Here is an 18,171-nt window from a genome sequence, read left to right on the forward strand (position 1 = left end):
ATTGGCATTTTGCCTGTAATGGACTCTGTATTTTCGTCTCCGTATTTAAGGATGGATATACCTGCATTGGTGGTAGTTCAGAGAAGGTTCACTCGGTTGATTCCGGAGATTAGGGGGTTGACTTATGAAGATAGCTTGAGTTGGTTGGGCCTAAACACATTGGAGTTCAGAAGAATGAGATTTGATCTTATTAAAATATAAGATAATGAGGGGGCTTGATAGGTGGATGTAGAGAGGATATTTCCAGTTACACGGGAAACTAAAACTAGGGGACATCGTCTTAGAATAAGGGGCCACCCAATTAAAACTGAGACGAGAAATTTCTTCTCTGAGGGTTATTAATCTGTGGAATTCTCTGCCCAGGAGAGCTGTGGAGGCTGGGTCTTTGAATATATTTAAGGTGGAAATAGACAGATTTTTGCGAGATAAGTGAGTAAAGGATTATGGGGAGTGGGCAGGGAAGTGGAACGGAGTCCATGATCAGATCAGACATGATCTTATTGAATGGTGGAGCAGGCCCGAGGGGCCAAATGGCCTACTCCGGCTCCTTTTTCTTATGTTCTAACTGAACATTTCTCCCAGCGTAACCTTGTCTGTAATTAAATATGTGTCTTTTAATAAGCCTCAGGTCCTTGCTCATGTCTGCTGCAGATTCCAGAGTAGATTCCCGAGTTGAGGGGTTTGACTTATGGTTGAGTAGTTTGAGGAGGTTGGATTAAAGATATTGGAGTTCAGAAGAATGGGATCTAAGTGTGGCCCTGAAGGTCAGTGTCCAGGCTGAAATTCTGATCCCCCCGTAAGATACTCCCCACAGAATGTCCTTTCTCAGCTCCAGACAGGTGATGCTAAACTCTCAGGTGAGAAAGACAAAAATCCACAGCAATGTGTTGAAAGCAAAACTAATGTATGTGTCTATATCCCAAATATTAAACTCCAGTCGATTTCAGGAGTTATTAACATCAGCGTTACAGGATTTATAAACCCCAACTGTCAGAATGAACACGATTCAGACCGGGATGTGAATAATAGCAGAATCCAACCCCTGCGGTCACTTGTGAACTCGCTGATGTCTCAGCAGGTTGCCTGACTGAGAGAATCCCTTGTCACACTCAGAGCAGGTGAATGGCCTCTCCCCATTGTGAACTAGCTGGTGTGTTAGCAGGTTGGTTGAGGTAATGTATCCCTTCCCACATTCAGAGCAGCTGAACGGCCTCTCCCCGGTGTGAACTCGCAGGTGTCTCATCAGTTGCTCTTTGCTTTTAAAACTCTTCTCACAGTCAGAACATTTACAAGGTCTCTACTCATTATGAACTCGTTGGTGTCTCAGCAGGCTGGATGATGCAGTGAATCCCTTCCCACAGTCAGAGCAGGTGAACGGTCTCTCCCCACTGTGAACTCGCTGGTGTTTCAGCAGGTGGGATAACTGAATGAATCCCTTCCCACAGTCGGGGCAGGTGAACGGCCTCTCCCCAGTGTGAACTCGCTGGTGTGTCAGCAAGTGGGATAACTGAATGAATCCCTTCCCACAGTCGGAGCAGGTGAACGGCCTCTCCCCAGTGTGAACTCGCTGGTGTGTCAGCAAGTGGGATAACTGAATGAATCCCTTCCCACAGTCGGAGCAGGTGAACGGCCTCTCCCCAGTGTAAACTCGCTGGTGTTTCATCAGTTGCTCTTTGCTTTTAAAACTCTTCTCAGTCAGAACATTTACAAGGTCTCTCCTCATTATGAACTCGCTGGTGTGTCAGCAGGTTGGATGATGTATTGAATCCCTTCCCACAGTCGGAGCAGGTGAATGGTCTCCCCCCAGTGTGAACTCGCTGGTGTGTCAGCAGGTGGTATGATGTCGTGAATCCCTTCCCACAGTCGGAGCAGGTGAACGGCCTCTCCCCAGTGTGAACTCGCTGGTGTGTCAGAAGGTGGGATAATTGAGTGAATCCCTTCTCACAGTCGGAGCAGGTGAACGGCATCTCCCCAGTGTGAACTCGCTGGTATGTCAGCAGGTGGCATGATGTACTGAATCCCTTCCCACAGTCGGAGCAGGTGAACGGCCTCTCCCCAGTGTGAACTCACTGATGTGTCAGCATGTCAGATGATGTAGTGAATCCCTTCCCACAGTCGGAGCAGGTGAACGGCCTCTCCCCAGTGTGAACTCGCTGGTGTATCAGCAGGTTGGATAACTGAGTGAATCCCTTCCCACAGTCGGAGCAGGTGAATGGCCTCTCCACAGTGTGAACTCGCTGGTGTGTCAGCATGTTGGATAAATGAGTGAATCCCTTCCCACACTCGGACCAGGTGAACGGACTGTCCCCAGTGTGAACTCGCCGATGTGTTTCCAGCTGGGATGGGTAGTTGAAAAGTTTCCCACAATCCCCACATTTACACGGTTTCTCCCCAGTGTAACTGCACTTGTGTCTCTCCAGTTTGGATGATCGGCTGTATCCTTGTCCACACACAGAGCACGTGTACCGTTTCTCCCCACTGTGAACGGTGCCTTCTGCTTCCATGGGCAGAATACCAAAGGGCAATAAACGTTAGTGGGAGTTGTGTACAGACCTCCAAACAGTAGTAGTGATGTTGGGGAGGGCATCAAACATGAAATTAGGGGTGCGTGCAATAAAGGTGCAGCAGTTATAATGGGTGACTTTAATATGCACATAGATTGGGTTAACCAAACTGGAAGCAATACGGTGGAGGATGATTTCCTGGAGTGCATATGGGATGGTTTTTTAGACCAATATGTCGAGGAACCAACTAGTGGGGAGGCCATCTTAGACTGGGTGTTGTGAAATGAGAGAGGATTAATTAGCAATCTCGTTGTGCGAGGCCCCTTGGTGAAGGGTGACCATAATATGGTGGAATTCTACATTAGGATGGAGAATGAAACAGTTAATTCAGAGACCATGGTCCAGAACTTAAAGAAGGGTAACTTTGAAGGTATGAGGCGTGAATTGGCTAGGATAGACTGGCGAATGATACTGAAGGGGTTGACTGTGGATGGGCAATGGCAGACATTTACAGACCGCATGGATGAACTACAACAATTGTACATTCCTGTCTGTCGTAAAAATAAAAAAGGGAAGGTGGCTCAACCGTGGCTATCAAGGGAAATCAGACATAGCATTAAAGCCAAGGAAGTGGCATACAAATTGGCCAGAAATAGCAGCGAACCCGGGGACTGGGAGAAATTTAGAACTCAGCAGAGGAGGACAAAGGTTTTGATTCGGGCAGGGAAAATGGAGTACGAGAAGAAGCTTGCAGGGAACATTAAGACGGATTGCAAAAGTTTCTATAGATATGTAAAGAGAAAAAAGTTAGAAAAAACAAACGGAGGTCCTCTGTAGTCAGAATCAGGGGAAGTCATAACGGGGTACAAAGAAATGGCGGACCAATTGAACACGTACTTTGGTTCGGTATTCACTGAGGAGGACACAAACAACCTTCCGCATACAATAGGGGTCGGAGTGTCTAGTAAGGAGGAGGAACTGAGGGAAATCCTTATTAGTCGAGAAATTGTGTTGGGGAAATTGATGGGATTGAAGGCCGATAAATCCCCAGGGCCTGATGGATTGCATCCCAAAGTAATTAAGGAGGTGGTCTTGGAAATAGTGGATGCATTGACAGTCATTTTCCAACATTCCATTGACTCTGGATCAGTTCCTATGGAGTGGAGGGTAGCCAATGTAACCCCACTTTGTAAAAAAGGAGGGAGAGAGAAAACAGGGAATTACAGACCGGTCAGCCTGACATCGGTAGTGGGTAAAATGATGGAATCAATTATTAAGGATATCATAGCAGTGCATTTGGAAAGAGGGAATATGATAGGTCCAAGTCAGCATGGATTTGTGAAAGGGAAATCATACTTGACAAAACTTCTGGAATTTTTTGAGGATGTTTCCAGTAGACTGGACAAGGGAGAACCAGTTGATGTGGTGTATTTGGACTTTCAGAAGGCTTTCGACAAGGTCCCACACAAGAGATTAATGGGCAAAGTTAGAGCATATGGGATTGGGGATAGTGTACTGACATGGATTGAGGACTGGTTGTCAGACAGGAAGCAAAGAGTAGGAGTAAATGGGTACTTTTCAGAATGGCAGGCAGTGACTAGTGGGGTACCGCAAGGTTCTGTGCTGGGGTACCAGCTGTTTACACTGTACATTAATGATTTAGATGATGGGATTAAATGTAGTATCTCCAAATTTGCGGATGGCACTAAGTAGGGTGGCAGTGTGAGCTGCGAGGAGGATGCTTATGAGGCTGCAGAGTTAGGTTAGGTGAGTGGGCAAATGCATGGCAGATGAAGTATAATGTGGATAAATGTGAGGTTATCCACTTTGGTGGTAAAAACAGAGAGACAGACTATTATCTGAATGGTGACAGATCAGGAAAAGGAGAGGTGCAAAGAGACCTGGGTGTCATGGTACATCAGTCATTGAAGGTTGCATGCAGGTACAGCAGGCGGTTAAGAAAGCAAATGGCATGTTGGCCTTCATAGCGAGGGGATTTGAGTACAAGGGCAGGGAGGTGTTGCGACAATTGTACAGGGCCTTGGTGAGGCCACACCTGGAGTATTGTGTACAGTTGTGGTCTCCTAACCTGAGGAAGGACATTCTTGCTATTGAGGGAGTGCAGCGAAGGTTCACCAGACTGATTCCCGGGATTGCGAGACTGACCTATCAAGAAAGGCTGGATCAACTGGGCTTGTATTCACTGGAGTTCAGAAGAATGAGAGGGGACCTCATAGAAACGTTTAAAATTCTGATGGGGTTAGACAGGTTAGATGCAGGAAGAATGTTCCCAATGTTGGGGAAGTCCAGAACCAGGGGACACAGTCTAAGGATAAGGGGGAAGCCATTTGGGACCGAGATGAGGAGGAATTTCTTCACCCAGAGAGTGGTGAACCTGTGGAATTCTCTACCACAGAAAGTTGCTGAGGCCAATTCAATAAATATATTCAAAAAGGAGTTAGATGAAGTCCTTACTACTAGGGAAATCAAGGGGTATGGTGAGAAAGCAGGAATGGGGTACTGAAGTTGCATGTTCAGCCATGAACTCATTGAATGGCAGTGCAGGCTAGAAGGGCCGAATGGCCTACTCCTGCACCTATTTTCTATGTTTCTATGTTTTCTATGGTCAAAAGCTGATGATATTCCAGTCCCGATGTACCGAGTGACTGACAGATCTTGAGGTGATGTTTGCTTTGAGCTTCCAGTCGACAAATCCTCCCCTTTTAAAACCCTGTAAAGTGAATTTCAAACAGGAAAATTGAATGAGAGAGAGAACCCACAAAAACACAAGGGCAGGTTGTGAAATTGAGCTTAATGAATCTGGTCACTTGTGGGGCCCGCACTAGAAAAAAGTGACCATGAAAGCTGCCGGATTTTCGTAATAACACATCTGGGTCAGTACTGTCCTTCAGGGAATGGAACCCACCTCCCTCGACAGGCCCACATGGGAAATTGTTGTTCCCACTGGGCCCAGAGGTACTGGGGGTGAAACCTAGCAGCTTCTCCCCGCTCTCCATCTAGCTCAAACTGATGTAACAAACAGACCCACACGGGAGGCCAGTGAGTGACTTCCACATCCAGCGCCCCCTGATACAGAGCGGCTGGGAATTGCTGGGCCTGCTGTATAAATGAAAGTTGTTGTTTTCCTGATGTGGGGGAGGTGCTGACCCCGGGGTTGCTGCTGCTGGGGCCAGTGGCTCTGACTGAGGGCCTGAGAGACGCACTCGCTGTTGCCCGGGGACTGAGAGCTTCACTCGGTGTTGCCCGGGGACCCGAGAGCTGCACTCGGTGTTGCCCGGGGACTGAGAGCCTCACTCGGTGTTGCCCGGGGACTGAGAGCCGCACTTTGTTTTGGCCGCGGCCCGAAAGCCACACTCGGTGTTGCCCGGGGACTGAGAGCCGCACTCAGTGTTGCCCGGGGACTGAGAGCCCCACTCGGTGTTGCCCGGGAACTGAGAGCCACACACGGTGTTGCCCGGGGACTGAGAGCCACACTCGGTGTTGCCCGCTGCCTGACAGCCACACTCGGTGTTGCCCGGGGACTGAGAGCCGCACTCGGTGTTGTCCGGGGACTGGGAGCAGCACTCGGTGTTGCCCGGGGACTGAGAGCCGCACTCGGTGTTGCCCGGGGACTGAGAGCCGCACTCGTTGTTGCCCGGGGACTGAGAGCTGCACTGGTGTTGCCCAGGGACTGAGAGCCACACTCGGTGTTGCCCGGGGACTGAGAGCCACACTCGGTGTTGCCCGGGGACCGAGAGCCACACTCGGTGTTGCCCGGGGACTGAGAGCCACACTCGGTGTTGCCCGGGGAAAATGAGCCACACTCAGTGTTGCCCGGGGACTGAGAGCCACACTCGGTTTTGCCCGGGGACAGAGAGCCACACTCGGCATTGCCCGGGGACTGAGAGCCACACTCGGTGTTGCCCGGAGACTGAGAGCCACACTCGGTGTTGCCCGGGGACTGAGAGCCACACTCGGTGTTGCCCGGGGACTGAGAGCCACACTCGGTGTTGCCCGGGGACTGAGAGCCGCACTCGGTGTTGCCCTGGGACTGAGAGCCGCACTCGGTGTTGCCCGGGGACCGAGAGCCACACTCGGCGTTGCCCGGCGGCCCCAAGAGCCACACTCGGTTGCCCGGGGACTGAGAGCCACACTCGGTGTTGCCCGGGGACCGAGAGCCGCACTCGGTGTTGCCCGGGGACTGAGAGCCACAGTCGGTGTTGCCCGGGGACCGAGAGCCGCACTCGGTGTTGCCCGGGGACCGAGAGCCGCATTCGGTGTTGCCCGGGGACCGAGAGCCACACTCGGTGTTGCCCGGGGACCGAGAGCCGCACTCGGTGTTGCCCGGGGACCGAGAGCCGCACTCGGTCTTGCCCGGGGACCGAGAGCCACACTCGGTGTTGCCCGGGGACTGAGAGCCACACTCGGTGTTCCCCGGGGACTGAGAGCCACACTCGATGTTGCCCGGCGACTGAGAGCCACACTCGCTGTTGCCCAGGGACTGAGAGCCTCACTCGGTGTTGCCCGGGGAAAATGAGTCACACTCTGTGTTGCCCGGGGACTGAGAGCCACACTCAGTTTTGCCCGGGGACCGAGAGCCACACTCGGCATTGCCCGGGGACTGAGAGCCACACTCGGTGTTGCCCGGGCAGTTAGAGCAGCACTCGGTTTTGCCGGTGACTGAGAGCCACACTCGGTGTTTCCCGGGGACTGAGAGCCGCACTCGGTGTTGCCCGGGGACTGAGAGCCACACTCGGTGTTTCCCGGGGACTGAGAGCCACACTCGGTGTTGCCCGGAGACTGAGAGCCACACTCGGTGTTGCCTGGAGACTGATAGCCACACTCGGTGTTGCCCGGCAACTGAGAGCTACACTTGGCGTTGCCTGTGACTGAGAGCCACACTCGCTTTTCCCCGGGACTGAGAGCCACACTCGCTGTTGCCCGGAGACTGAGAGCCACACTCGGTGTTGCCCGGGGACTGAGAGCCGCACTCGGTGTTGCCCGGGGACTGAGAGCCACACTCGGTGTTGCCCGGGGACTGAGAGCCACACTCGGTGTTGCCCGGTGACTGAGAGCCACACTCGGTGTTGCCCGGGGACTGAGAGCCGCACTCGGTGTTGCCCGGGGACTGAGAGCCACACTCGGTGTTGCCCGGGGACTGAGAGCCACACTCGGTGTTGCCTGGGGACTGAGAACCACACTCGGTTAAAAAGGAGGCAGACAAAAAGCAGGAAACTATAGACCAGTTAGCCTAACATCTGTGGTTGGGAAAATGTTGAAGAGTTCATTCTTAAAGAAGCATTAGCACGACATTTGGAAAAGCATAATTCGGTCAGGCAGTCAGCATGGATTTATGAAGGGGAAGTTAAGTTTGACAAATTTGATGTAAGTCTTTGAGCATGTAATGAACAGGGTGGATAAAGTGGGTCTTTTGTATTTGGTTTCCCAGAAGGCATTTGACAAGGTGCCACATAAAAGGTTACTGTACAAGATAAAAGTTCACGGGCTGGGGGTAATATATTAGCATGGATAGAGGATTGTCTAACTAACAGAAAACAGAGATTCGGGATAAATGTTAATTCTTGGGTTGGCAATCAGTAACTAGTGGGGTGCCGCAGGGATCAGTGCTGGGACCCCAACTATTTACAATCTATATTAACGACTTGGTAGAAGGGACTGACTGTAACGTAGCCAAGTTTGCTGGCGATATAAAGATGGGAGGAAAAGCAATGTGTGAGGAGGACACAAATAATCTGTAAAAGGACACAGATAGACTACGTGAGTGGGCAAAAATTTGGCAGATGGAGTATAATGTTGGGAAGTGTGAGGTCATGCACTATGGCAGAAAAAAAATCAAAGAGCAAGTTATTATTTAAATGGAGAAAGATTACAAACTGCTGCAGTACAGTGGGACCTGGGGGTACTTGTGTATGAAACACAAAACGATAGTATGCAGGTACAGCAAGTGATCAGGAAGGCCAATGGAATCTTGGCCTTTATTGCAAAGGGAATGGAGTATAAAAGCAGGGAAGTCTTGCTACAGTTATACAAGTTATTGGTGAGGCCACACCTGGAGTACTGCGTGCAGTTTTGGTTTCTATATTTATTAAAGGATATACTTGCTTTGGAGGAAGTTGACAGAAGGTTCACTAGGTTGATTCCGGAGATGAGGGGGTTGACTTATGAGAAAAGATTGAGGAGGTTGGGCCTCTACTCATTGAATTCAGAAGAATGAATGAGAGGTGATTTATCAAAACGTATAAGATAATGAGGCAGCTTGACAAGGTGTATGCAGAGAGGATGCTTTCACTGACCGGGGAGACTAGAACTAGGGGGCATAATCTTAGAATAAGGGGCCCCCATTTAAAACTGAGGTGAGGAGGAATTTTTACTCAGAGGGTTGTAATGCTGTGGATTTCGCTGCCTCAGAGAGCTGTGGAAGCTGGGACATAGAATATATTTAAGACAGAGATAGACATTGTCTTAACTGATAAGGGAATAAGGGGTTATGGGGAACGGGCAGGGAAGAGGACCTGGTTCCATGATCGGATCAGCCATGATCGTATTGAATGGTGGAACAGGCTCGGGGGGCATATGGCTACTCCTGCCCATATATCTTATGTTCTTATTTTCTTATATAGTGGGTGCCTGGTGTGGGAGTGTGGATTTGACTCTGTATCTGTCCATCTCTGGTATGTGGATGAGGGTTTTACTCTGCATGTTAGTTTCTGATACGAGAGCATGGATTTTATCCTGTACCTGTCAATTTATGGTAATTGCCTGTGGGTTTCATTCTGTATCAAAAAGGGCCACATTACAACATAATTCTTCAAGGACAAAGATTGTTAAAAAAACAAGACTGAAGGCTCTGAGTCTCAAAGCGAGGATCATTCGTAATAAGGTGGACGAATTAAATGCACAGATAGCTGTTAACGGATATGATGTAATTGGGATTACAGAGACATGGCTCCAGGGTAAACAAGGCTGGGAACACTACTTCCAGGGGAATTCAATATTCAGAAAGGATAGCCAGAAAGGAAAAGGAGGTGGTGTAGTGTTAATGGTTAAAGAGGAGGTTAATGCAATAGTAAGGAAGGACATTGGCTGGGATGATGTGGAACCTATATGGGTCGAGCTGCGAAACACCAAAGGGCAGAAAACGTTAGTTGGGGTTGTGTACAGACCACCAAACAGTAGTAGGGAGGTTGGGGATGGCATTAAACAGGAAATTCGGGATGCGTGCAATAAGGATACAGCAGTTTCATGGGTGACCTTAACCTAGATATTGATTGGGCTAACCAAACTTGTAGCAATACTGTGGAGGAGGATTTTCTGGAGTGTATAAGGGATGGTTTTCTAGACCAATATGTCGAGGAACCAACTGGAGAGCTGGCAATCCTAGACTGGGTCATGTGCAACGAGAGAGGATTAATTAGCAATCTAGTCGTGCGTGGCCCCTTGGGGAAGAGTGACCATAATATGGTAGAATTCTTCATTAAGCTGGAGAGTGAGACTGTTAACTCAGAGACTAGGGTCCTGAACTTAAAGGAAACTTCAATAGTATGAGACGTGATTTGGCTCGGATTATCTGGCGAATGATACTTAAAGGGTTGATGGTGGATAGGCAATGGCAGACATTTAAAGATCACATGGATGAATTACAACTATTGTACATCCCTGTCTGGCATAAAAATAAAACCGAAAAGGTGGCTCAACCGTGGCTAACAAGGAAAATTAGGGACAGTGTTCAATCCAAGGAAGAGGCATATAAATTGGCCAGAAAAAGCAGCAAACCTGAGGACTGGGAGAAATTTAGAATTCAGCAGAGGAGGACTAAGGGTCTAATTAGGAGCGGGAAAATAGACTATGAGAGTAAGCTTGCAGGGAACATTAAAAACTGACTGCAAAAGCTTCAAGAGGTATGTGAAGAGAAAAAGATTAATGAAGACAAACGTGGTCCCTTGCAGTCAGAATCAGGTGAATTCATAATGGGGAACAAGGAAATGGCAGACCACTTGAACAAATACTTTGGTTCTGTCTTAACTAAGGAAGACACGAATAACCTCCCGAGGATCTAGCGGGAAGGAGGAACTGAGGGAAATCCTTATTAGTCAGGAAATGTTTGCAGGGAAACTGATGGGACTGAAGGCCGATAAATCCCCAGGGTCTGATAATCTGCATCCCAGAGTAGTTAAAGAAGTGGCCCTAGAAATAGTAGATGCATTAGTGGTCATTTTCCACAATTTCATGGACTATGGATCAGTATCTATAGATTGGAGGGTAGCTAATGTAACCCCACTTTTTAAACAAAAGGAGGGGGAGAGAAAACAGGGAATTATAGGCCGGTTAGCCTGACATCGGTGGTGGGGAAAATGCTGAAATCAATTATTAAAGATGGAATAGCAGATCATTTGGAAAGCAGTGACAGGATTGGTCCAAGTCAGCTTGGATTTATGAAAGGGAAATCATGCTTGACAAATCTTCTGGAGTTTTTTGAGGATGTAACTAGTAGAGTGGATAAGTGAGAACCAGTGGATGTCGTGTATTTGGAATTTCAAAAAACTTTTGACAAGGTCCCACACAAGAGATTAGTGTGCAAAATTAAAGCACATGTTATTGGGGGTAATGTATTGACGTGGATAGAGAACCAGTTGGCAGACAGGAAGCAAAGAGTAGGAATGAACAGGTCTTTTTCAGAATGGCAGGCAGTGACTAGTGGGGTGCCGCAAGGTTCAGTGCTGGGATCCCATATATTTACAATATATATTAATGATTTAGATGATGGAATAGAAGGTAATATCTCCAAGTTTGCAGATGATACTAAGCTGGGTGGCAGTGTGAGCTGTGAGTCGAATGCTCAGAGGCTGCAAGGTGAATTCGACAGGTTAGGTGAATGGACAAATGCATGGCAGATGCAGTATAATGTGGATAAATTGAGGTTATCCACTTTGGTGGCAAAAACAGGAAGGCAGATTATTATCTGAATGGTGACAGATTAGTAAAATGGGAGGTGCAAAGAGATCTGGGTGTCATGGTACATCAGTCACTGAAGGTAGGCATGCAGTAAAGAAAACAACTGGCATTCTGGCCTTCATAGCAAGAGGATTTGAGTATAGGAATAGGGAAGTCTTACTACAGTTGTACAGGGCCTTGGTGAGACCACACCTTGAGTACTGTGTGCAGGTTTGGTGTCTTAATCTGAGCAAGGACGTGCTTGCTATTGAGGGAGTGCAGCGAAGGTTCACCAGACTGATTCCCGGGATGGCAGGACTGACATTTGAAGAAAGACTGGATCGGCTAGGCTAACACTCACTGGAATTTAGAAGAATGGGAGGGGATCTCATAGCAACATATAAAATTATGACGGGACTGGACAGGTTAGATGCAGGAGAATGTTCTCGATGATGGGAAGTCCAGAATCAGGGGTCTCAGTCTAAGGATAAGGGGTAAGCCATATCGGACTGAAATGAGGAGAAACCTTTTCACCCAGAGAGTGGTAAATCTGTGCAATTCTCTACCACAGAAAGTTGTGGAGTCCAGTTTGTTGGATATATTCAAGAGGGAGTTAGATGAGGTCTTTACGGCTAAGGGGATCAGGGGGTATGGAAAGAAAGTGGGAGTGGGGTACTGAAGTTGCATGATCAGCCATGATCATATTGAATGGCAGTGCAGGCTCGAAGGGCCGAATGTCCTGCTCCTGCACCTATTTTCTATGTTTCTATATTTCTTTCCATTCCTGGTGTGTGAGTGTGTGTTCTGTGCTGTATCTGTCAATCTCTGTTATGTGAATGTGAGCTCTACTCCATACCCGGCAATCTCCAGTATGTTGGTATTGTTTTACTGTGTACCACCAATTCCTGATAGAGTATTGGTTTTACTTTCTAACTGTCAATTTGTGTAATGGAGGTGAGTTTTATGCTGAATCTGTCGGTCCTGGTAAATGAATCTGAGTTTTACTCTGTATCGAGTTGCCTCTGGTATGTGAGTGTGGGCCTTTCTCTGTATCTCTCCATTTCTGTTATGGGAGCCTGGGTTTTATTCTGTACCCGTCAAGCTCTGATATGTGATTGTGGGCCTTACTCTATAACTGCCTGTATCTGTTTAATTATGAGTGGACTTTCCTTTGTACCTGTCAGTTTCTGGAATGAAAGAGAGTTCTTTACCCTGTACCTGTCAATTCCTGGTTCCTGAGTATGGGCATGTCACTGTATGTCAATTTATGTTATGGGAATATGGATTTTAACATGTGAGCCTCTGATATGTGAGTGTGGGTTTTATACTGTATCTCTCAGTCTCTGATATGCAAGTGTGTGTATTTTTCTGTAACTGTCAGGTTTTGGTGTGTGTTGAGGTTTAATCTGTGCCTCTCAGTTTCTGCGATGGTAGTCTGGGTTTAATCTGTATTTGCCAGTCTCTGGTATGTGAACGTGATAATCAATTTAACTTTTTAACCTGTATTTATCTGATATGTGAATGAAGATTTTGCCTTCCACGTGTCATTTTTCAGATGTGTGTGTGTGGGTTTTACTCTGCCCCGATCAGTTTCTGCGATGTAAGTAAAATTTTACTTACTGCCTTTCAGTTTTCCGACATGTGCACATGGGATTTACACTTTACCTGTCACTCTCTGGTATGGAAGTAGGGATTTTATTCTGTTACTGTCACTTTCATATATGTGGATGTGTGTTGTATACTGTATCTGTCAGTCTATGGTACGGGAATGTGGGGTTTATTCTGCACCTGTCATCTTCTGGTATGTTCGGGGGGTTAAATACTGAATCTGTCAGATTCTGAAACACGAATATGGCTTTTGCTCTGTACCCATCAGCTTCTGATATGCGAGTGTGGTTTATACTACCTGTTTGACATTTTTTCTGATAGATGATTGTCTTTTATTCTCGACCTGCCAGTTTCTGGCAAGTGAGTGTGGGTGTTTAATGTACCTGTCAGTGTGATCTGTTTCAATGGTGAAACAGCATCTGATTCTACTGCTCCATTTGGCTGTAAGATTCACAATGTAACTCTGCCACTTCGGATCACTGTGGGACTGACAGCTTCTGCTGCCTGTGAAAATAGGATTGAGGCCAGTTCTGTGTCTCTGCGCTCTGTGAGAGATAATCTACTTATTGAGTGTGAGAAGGAGCTGCCTGCACTGTTCCTTGTATTCTGGGTGGAGGAAAGATCACATTTGTTCTGACTGAAGAATTTTGCTCTGAGATTAATAATACGAGAACATTATTAGTTCTAAGATATGGATGCGGGGAGAATATGATGTATCTGAGGGAGTGACAATGTAGCTCTCGATCATCAGCAACACGGTTCTGGAGAACTCAGCTCACCGAAACAATATAACCCGTCTTTAAAATATCTTCCCCCACACTGCTTTCCTGGTGCCTGCAATAGATGCACTTTGTGAAACTCCCCACATCCTCACTGTCAGACTGTGTTTCCACTGCTCACTGCCCAAGAAAAACAGACACGGTGAGATTGGAACAGAATCAGGAACATTGACTACTGATTTGGGGAAAGAAAGCCGCAATGATTTGAAAGAGCGAGGTGGTTTACTTTCACTGTTACCTTACACTGTCCACACACAGCCCGAGAATGGCCTCTTCCTTCCCCCACTCACATCATGTCCCGGAACTAGTTCCTGCTCCACTCTGCCTCTTACACACAGCCCCCGACAGAACTAAACCAGGAACCTTCACTACTGGTTTGGAGAGAGAAAGCAGCAGATTGTAAATAGCAGATTCTGACCATTCTGTCTCCCTTACCCTGGACACACACTGCCCAATAATGGCCTCTCCCTTCCCTGACTCACACCACGCACTGACACTGGTTCTTGGTCCACTCTGCCTCTCACACACAGCGCCCGACTCCCCCTGAACTTTCCCCGGACTCAATGCCGATTTCTGAGCCCATCTGCGGACATGCGTCCAAAGCGCTGCGCTGCTGTAAGGAGGCTGCTGCTCGCTGCCTTACCCCGGGGTCACGGTGTCTCCATTTCCGGCTGTTTTAAACTATCTTCTTCCGCTCACTGAGTGAATGGTGATCACAGGCAGGGCTGGGGGAGGGGAGTGCACATGTACTCTTCTGCTAATTGGGAATTGACACAGGGGGCGGGGCTGAACCGCGAATGCGCAGCTCTCTGCAATAATTCAGCCTGTAAAAATCAAAATGTACTTTTCCCAATTTACTTTTAGCAGAATCTGAGCTAAGGAACTGGGTCTGGGGGGAAAGGACAGAGAATGATTAAAGCTGGGAGCCTTTTCCCTTGGAGATGCTCAATTTGGGATGATTCCGTGCAGGGTGTTTCTCTCCGTGAGCCCGTCTTCACAAAGCAATCCTGCAGAAACATCAGAGGGACGAGGGAGTGGGAGTGTTTGCTGGGACCGTGCAGGAGTTAATATCTGACAGACACAATCTGTGATCAGTTTAATTACAGTAAAACACTCGGTCACTGAGAGTAATAATGAAGTCGATAATTAAGGGAAATAGTGAGGGAGTAACTTAATACAATCACTGTTCATAATGAAGTAGTACTCAGAAAAATAATGGGACTAAAGACAGACAAGTCACCTTGCCCTGATGGCTTACATCGTAGTGTCTTAAGAGAAGTGGCTGCAGAGATAGTGGACACATTAGTTGTAATCTACCAAAATTCCCTGGATTCTGGGGCGGTCCCAACAGATTGGAAAACCGAAAATGTAACGACTCTATTTAAAAAAAGGAGGCAGACAAAAAGCAGGAAACTATCGACCAGTTAGCCTGACATCTGTCATTGGGAAAGTGCTGGAGACCATTATTAAGGAAGCAGTAGTGGGACATTTGGAAAAGCATGATTCAATCAAGCTGAGTCAGTATGGCTTCATGAAAGGGAAATCATGTTTGACAAATTTGCTGGAGTTCTTTGAGGATGTAATGAGTCGGATGGATAAGGCGGAACCAGCAGATGTAGTGTGTTTGGATTTCCAGAAGGCATTTGATAAGGTGGCATATAAGAGGTTACTGCACAAGAGAAAAGCTCACTGGGTTGGGGGCAGTATATTAGCATAGATAGAGGATAGGCGAACTAACAGAAAACAGAGAGTTGGGATAAATAGGTATCTTTCTGGTTGGCAAATGGTGACTAGTGGGGTGCCGCACGAATCGGTGCTGGGTCCTCAACTATTTACAATCTATATTAATGACTTGGATAAAATGACTGAGTGTAATATAGCCAAGTTTGCTGATGATACAAAGATGGGTGAGAAAGCAAATTGAGGACACAAAAAAATCTGCAAAATGATATAGAAAGGCTAAGGAAGTGGGCAAAAATTTGTCACATGTTGTAAAATGTGGGAAAATGTGAGGTTATCCACTTTGGCAGAAATAATAGAAAAGCAAATTATAATTTAAATGGAGAAAAATTGCGAAGTGCTACAGGACAGAGACCTGAGGGTGTTTGTGCTTCAAACACAAAAAGTTAGTATGCAAATACAGCAAGTAATCAGGAAGGCAAATGGAATGATGGCCTTTATTGCAAGGGGGATAGAGTATAAAAGCAGAGACGTCCTGCTACAACTGTACAGGGTATTGATGAGATCAAACCTGGAATACTGCATGCACTTTTGGTCTGTGTATTTAAGGAAGGATATACTTGCATTGGAGGCTGTTCAGAGGTTAATTCCGGCGACGAGGGGATTGTCTAATGAGGATATGTTGAGAAGGTTGGGCTGCTGCACATTGGAGTTCAAAAGAATGAGAGGTGATCTTATTGAAACATATGATAACGAGGGGACTCGACAAGGTAGATCCAGAGAGGATATTTCCACTCAGGGTAAACTAAAACTAGGGTGCATCGTCTCAGAATAAGGGGTCATCCATTTAGAACTGAGATTAGGAGAAATGTCTTCGCTCAGAGGGTAAATCTATGGCATTCTCTGCCCCAGAGCGCTGTAGAGGCTGGGTCATTGAAAATATTTAAAGCAGAGATAGACAGATATTTGAGCGATAAGGGATTAAACGGTTATGGGGAGGGGGCAGAGAAGTTGAGCTGAGTCCATGATCAGATCAGCCATGATCTTATTGAATGGCAGAGCACGATCCAAGGGCCAAATGATCGACTCCGGCTCCTATTTCTTATGTTATTATGTTCTTATGAAATAATAACCCTGGGACTGTTAACGGGGATTCCAACCCTGGGACTGTACATGGGGATTCTAACCCAGGGAGTGAACATCTCTGGGGCTTTCCTGGTACAAATGCCTTGGACGTAACCAGAAGCTTAGTACTGAGCAGCGCCTTTGGGAGATGGTGAGAAATCCGAGGTGTCGAGAATAAAATAACTAAGCTGTTACATTACCAAGATGGCCGCTCATGCGCTTTGCTGCTCACTGAACCAAGATGACGGAGAACTGACGCGACCTTCCTGTACAAAGATGGCCGCAGTTACCCTGGGCCTACGACCGTGAGAAAGCCTCGAGGCTGCAGTCGCCGACATTCAGGTTCTTGTTCCGTGCTTCCGGCTACCCGCTGAGCCATTACTCACCTCCGCCCCACTGAAAATGGACTGTTTTGCGGAACAGATGTTCACCATGTCCGCGCCGCCATTGCACGCACCGCGCATGCTCCAAACACAGCCAGGTCCTGCGCCTGCGCACTGGGCCCCTGTAATCTGGTGTCGGCACGTCCGATGTCGCGGGGAATGCTGGGTAAATTCCAAAGACCACTTTAGTGACTGGGACAGGATTTACTGGGCCCCCATTGGGCACTGAACCATGTTCATTCTGGCACTCAGTCATTGTTTCTGCTGCTCTGAATGACCCTGTCCCTGAGCTGGACAGTAATGTTCTGTCTCAGTATTGTTTCAAACACCGTGTGTCCAATATTTGATTTCTCCATAATAAGAGAATAATTAATGTTTCCTTCACTTCCATTTTAGGCCTTTTCTTACTCGAGATTCTTTCACTTCTCACGTAATTCATCTTTTCCCACATTCAAATCCCAAACTTGTTTCGTTTGAGCATACGGATTGTGGATGTGTCAGACTGAACCGGCGTGTCTCACTTTACACTCATTTCACGTTCATTTCAACCAACCCTTGAAAGAACTATCCTTCGTAAGACGGTAAATCTGTTATTTCCTGTATTTAACGATTGTTGAATGCGGTTAATAGATCTTCACACATACTGCATGTGTTCAACTTTGAAATGTTCTGATATTTGTAATTGCCTTTGCTAATTTTGCTGGCTTAGTTGATTACAATTACTTGTTACCATCATACCTTGCAGTATTTTTTGCATCAAAATAATTGTTTAAATACTTCCTTTATCAGGTCTTTAGCTTCCGCACTGATCTCTGTTTCCTCTTGTGGGGGAATCTAGAACTCGGTGGCAAAGTCTGAGCATAAGGGGGCGCCCATTTAAAATGGAAATGAAGAGGAATTTCCTCTCTCATATGGTCGTGAATCTTTGAAATTCTCTACCCCAAAGAACAGTGGAGTCTGGGTCATTGAAAATATTTATGTTGCAGATAGACTGATTTTAGAAAGATGGTGGAGTCACGGTATATCGGGAGAGGGCAGGGAAGCGGAATTGAGGTAAAGATCAGATCAGCCATGATCTTATTGAATGGCGGGGTGGGCTCAAGGGGCCAGATGGCCCACTGCTACTCATATTTCTTATGT

At 47.1% G+C, this 18,171-nt stretch overlaps 1 pseudogene; it reads right to left on the reverse strand.

Annotated features, from left to right (window-relative positions):
• Positions 1 to 1,715: 1,715 nt before the first annotated feature.
• On the reverse strand, positions 1,716 to 2,504 carry LOC139257621 (zinc finger protein 214-like; annotated as a pseudogene).
• Positions 2,505 to 18,171: the final 15,667 nt, after the last annotated feature.

The sequence above is a fragment of the Pristiophorus japonicus genome, unplaced genomic scaffold, assembly GCF_044704955.1.
Source record: "Pristiophorus japonicus isolate sPriJap1 unplaced genomic scaffold, sPriJap1.hap1 HAP1_SCAFFOLD_89, whole genome shotgun sequence".
NCBI classification, from domain to species: Eukaryota; Metazoa; Chordata; class Chondrichthyes; family Pristiophoridae; genus Pristiophorus; species Pristiophorus japonicus.